The following is a 5,161-nucleotide window of genomic DNA, read 5'->3' as shown; positions in this document are numbered from 1 at the left end:
ACCCATGTTGACATCTGCCAGGTTCTGCATGCTGAGGTTTGACAGGCAGCTGCTGACTCGGTTCCGGGTCCACATCACTGGCTGAGAGAGGGAGTAGAAGAGATGCACACTCACATAGTAACCTAGAGAGAACCCATGACTGTCAACTTCAYACAGTCAAGTGTGAGTTTCCATTGAGAGTGCAGTGCTCCCAGTAATAGTACTAACTGTTAAGTGCGATGCTTCAAGGTTGTGTTGACTCYATGTTGTTTAATGGAAGTGCATTSCTAAGTGKTGKWRKKKTMAKTKTYRGTGWTGTKRKYGGTCTGTGTCGTGTACCTCTTCCTCCGGGGTGATGAGGATCTGTCCGTCCTCCAGGACACAGTTGTTGATGTCCCAAACGGGGACGTCCTGGGGAGGGGCCCATGACAGCCTGGCTAGCTCTAGGGACGCAGCTGCAAGCCCGCTCCCACCCGCATCTGTACACACACACACACACACCATGACAACAGCACACTAGATCAGCACAGAATGGGATGGACCAAATCACTCCAATAGTCACTTGAAATCCTGGCCTTTTTATTTGAACTGTCTGTGTGACACAACTAACTACAGCTGCATGACATGGTCTACAATAGATGCCACTAATTTGACTCATTTTGATGACCCTAGTCATGCCTCTGTGATTGGACACAGTTATTTTAACAATACTCTATCTCTGTGTCTGACATTGAGTTTTCCTAATTACAGTATAGTCTAAGGGAACCAGCAATAGTCATTCTGGGGGGGGGGGGGTAATTGAGTGCACACGCTGGCCCTTGGATGTTTTTCATTCGGAGTAATTATGGCATGATGTCGTTATCGGACACAGTGCACATGGCCACTCCCATTTGTAGTTGTTGTTTTGATGCTATCTTCTCTCCGCCCCTCCTCGCTCCCCATCTGTGACGAACCACAACTCTCACACATCCTGTGTCAGTTTGTTTTCGAATCTAAGTATGGCTGTATTAACTTCTCCTAAATCATATCACATTCTGTACGTTTTTTTTATCCATATCTGTATCTTCAGGTTTTTTCTAGTCTCCAACGCGAATAGACTGACTGAAAAGTCCACTCAAAMTGGTCTCTGACTGTATGGTTGAGTCTAATGCTTTTGGTTTTATGCAAACTTGCTTCTTTAAAGTGTAAAATGCTTACTAACCATGTCTACCTTCATCGTGGGTTCTTAGACACACACTAAATGCCATGTATACAACACCAGATGTCAGCATTTCACTGAAGGAAAATTACGGAAAATCTAAACTAGACTAAAATCGAGAGACTAACTAAACTATACAAATTCAAACCTAGAATTTAAAACTGTGCTCAAAATGGTTCACATACAGTGATGTCGGACGTCTTAAAAACCAGAAGAAAGAGCATGGTAYTGTCATGTGTGGYGCTAGGTGTGYATTCAGATAACAAGGCAATCCRCTTATGGTGTGCATTCTGCRCCTTCACCTTGTAGRAGGGTYGRGGTGCTGTTTCTGCTCAGCAGCCGGGGCCTCTTGAGCTTCTGCGAGACGGTGCGTATGTACTTCCTGAACAGTGCCCCTCCGCCCCCTTTCTGTGGCGTGTCCGTGGGGGATGGTTCCGGTGCCTCTGCGCTTGCCCCTGGTCCCAATGTTGCCTGGGCTGAAGAGGAGGGGGACTGGGTAGTAAACAGCAACCCTGGAGGCTCAGACTGGGCCCTTCTGAAGGGGTTCTTCCTGGAGGTAGGGTTCTTCTCCAGCCTGGGGGTCTCCCCTCCTCGTCCAACGGTTGAGGCTCTTTCTCCGGGATCCTCGCTCAGGGCTTTCCGCCAGTTCTGCATCTTATTACTCCATTTGGTGGTGGAGGTCTTCTCCATCTTCTCTATTGTTGTTGATGCTGTGGCTCCACCCTCTCCTCTCGTCCCGTCAAGGGTTGCTGCCTTGGCTCCAGTGTGCCACTTGTAGGTGTTGAGAGGGTCGACGTCCTCAGGAGGAGGGGCGTCATGAGGATGCTCAGCAGGTGTCTCCTTCTCCTCCTCTGTGGGGCCCGTCTCCTCTGCAATCGGTTTAGCTTCTGGCTCAGATTCAGCGTCCTGGTTTGTGCCCATTTTCATCTTGGTATCTTTTTTTAGCTTGCTCCTCTCAATGTTTTCAAGAATGGAATAAATCGTCTTTACCTCCCTACTTAAGGTCCCCTCAAAATGTAATCACTTAGGATGACTAATAATCTGGACATTACTTGTTTTTCTTTCTTGATTCTTTTTTCGATTTCTGTGTTCCAAAATGTCATCCGGCAACATCAGTCTGACTGCTTCGTGCGTAGTTCCTTTGCTGTGAGTCTTCACACCCTCAACCTCCCACACTCAACGGTTGCTTCCTTTCACAGTGTCACTAACTCTATTTTTTTTCATGTATTTTAGTATTCTGACTGGTCTCTCTGCTCTCTCACCTCTCCCCTTCTTCCCCTTGACATCCTATCCAAGAGTTCTCTTTTTACTTTCCCTCAAATCCTCCCACACCCTCTGTAATGTTCTTAATGCCTTGTTGGCCCTTGTCCTGAACAGAGTATTGTTCAATTCCTCCACTGCATGGATGAAATCTCCTCGTAAAATCCTCAGGACCTCTTCACGTGTATGGTTTAGGTAACTAAAACTGTTGTTAAGTCTGAAGTTGTCCTCCACCTCACAGGAAGTGTGTCAGTTCACTCAATCATTTTGAAAGTGCCAGAAAGGAACAGGGGATGTCTTCAAATGTTCTACCCACTTGCCTACTCTTTCTTTTGTATATGAAATGTAAATATGTGCTTGGTTCTGATTTGTTCATTTAGCCTAGATATGAATTGTTTGCATCTGTACCTTCCTTTACACAGACGGCTCTTATTTCTTCACACCTTCCTCTTTTTTTTAAATGTAAAACATTGATTGAGACATATGATCTGATGCTATCACAATAATGGGAAGCTGAGACATCCATTTCACAACTCTGTCTTGGGGCCTGTCCCATTCACCAGTTCTATCACCTATTCGGATCAACCCTGAAGTTCATACATCAACGACAACAAGATGTAGAATATTTATTGAATGATATTTAATAGAACATCATCACCATCTGTGGGTSGTCTGACACAGATACATGTGGTTGTTTGTGTTCAGCGGCTGTTGGGCTCAGTTTCCCGTCTAAACCAGCAGCACTTCCTGCCAGCCAAACAGGTTCGATAGACTCTAAACCACTTCCTGTGTTGATGCTGCACAGTTGTGACACATGCACCTGTTAAATATTTCAATCTCACACACTGGTCAGTGTGTGTTTCGCGAGATTATGACTGTGAGTTTGAATTGGACAGGCAGCCAAGAATTCTGATCCAACACCATTGGAGAGGTGRAAACAGGGTTCCACATTAGTTCTCTGATCAGTGCCAGATCAGAGAACCATTTTGTTGTAGATTCTCTTTGAACTGTCTCCTTATGCAACCTAAAACTGACTTAGAAGACATACTAACAACTTCCAATAGCTTTGTCAAAGTCCCACCACTACAACCATCATTTATCTAAACCTTTACTCAGAAACACTGGAGGGCACTATTACACCAATATAACTGAACCGTCGTCAGGAGATAGAATTGAACATACTGTAACACTTATTTTAAAGTCCCTGCATTGGTTGCCTGTAGGTTTTATAATTGATTTTAAACACACTATGTGGCCCTGCACCTGAATACATGTCTAACATGCTTTTAAGATACTGTATGTGCCTGGTCGGTACCTCAGATCCTCTGACATGGGTCTTTTAGTTGTTCCAAAGGTGAGAACCAAAACGTTTGGTGAGGCTGCCTTCAGCCACTATGGTCTTGGCCTTTGCCGGAGGATCTGATGGCCTCAGAAACTGTAGACATTTTGAAGAGCTACTTTTTAGCCGTGCTTTTGCTTAGTCCTATCTATTTTTATCCCATTGTGTATCTTATTTATTTGAATGTATTTTAATGCATTAGTCTCATGTCCACTGTTATCATTTTACTATTTTAATGTGTCTCATTTGATATATTTCTAACCTTTTATTATTTTATTTTCTATGCACTTTGAAATGCATCATCTGTAAGAAACGTGCTGTGTAAATAAAGTTTTGATTTGGTTTTGATGAGGAAAATAGCCCGCAGTAGAGCCATTCAACCGCAAACTTACAAAGTGTCTCAAATGATTTCGTACATATTTACTAGTGTGTAATGCAGTAATACTGTGATTAATAGGCACTTAATAAGTACTTCTCAAACAGCTTAATAGTCTGGATAATGAATTCGTTTTTAAATTTTTTTTTTCAAGCATTCTTCATAAGTTATATGAAAAACACTCATGAAAACAGTTTTTTTGTTGGGGTTCAGATCCCCTTTATATTTATTATTAAAAATAGGCAGTTGGAAGGAAAGGGGGAGATGGTGGAGRAATTCGGTCGCTGAGGCAAAGTGTGGCCCGGAGTTGTGTGTGCTTCAGTCACTCTCCTTTGGGGAGGCTRTTGKKKSKSGWRRWKMWYYWCSMSMMMCGTCGGAGGAATCGTAGAACGCCATTTTTCTTCTGCTTCTTTTTGCCACCTGCGCACCTCTTCCACTGCGTTCGACACGTCAGGCACGCCGCTGCACACCTCAGCCACTCCGCTGCACACCTCAGGCACTCCGCTGCACACCTCAGGCACTCCGCTGCACACCTCAGGCACTCCGCTGCACACCTCAGGCACTCCGCTGCACACCTCAGGGAGGCTCTCGTTGGATCCAAAATAGGACTAAACAGACAACGCAGAGCAGTGAAAGAGTAAGGACAACATCTGTCCTTTAGCTGTTTCACAAAACATACCACAGACATTCAAAGTCAAAGATTATAGTAGCTAATTTATAATATTGTCCAGTTTCAGACAACCCTGATACACCCAACTTGCAAAGACCCTTGACCTTTCATTCACGAAACAGGCTTCTTGTTCCTTACCTTTGGGAGTCTTGCAATCATATCATTGAAGTCTCGGGTCAGCTGATTTTCCCAGTCCTCATTCAAACACCCTTTGGAGTTCACCACCTTGCTGAGGACATTTTCAGTGTCCTGGAGGTCTTCAGCAGCCTCTGTCTTTGTGTCACTGGACACCTCTTCCACTGCGTTTGACGCCTCTGGCACTCCACACCACAGGCACTC

Source organism: Salvelinus sp. IW2-2015, unplaced genomic scaffold (assembly GCF_002910315.2).
Source record: "Salvelinus sp. IW2-2015 unplaced genomic scaffold, ASM291031v2 Un_scaffold8619, whole genome shotgun sequence".
Lineage (NCBI taxonomy): Eukaryota > Metazoa > Chordata > Actinopteri > Salmoniformes > Salmonidae > Salvelinus > Salvelinus sp. IW2-2015.
The sequence above is the reverse complement of the archived record's forward strand: the minus strand, read 5'-3'. Positions refer to the sequence as shown.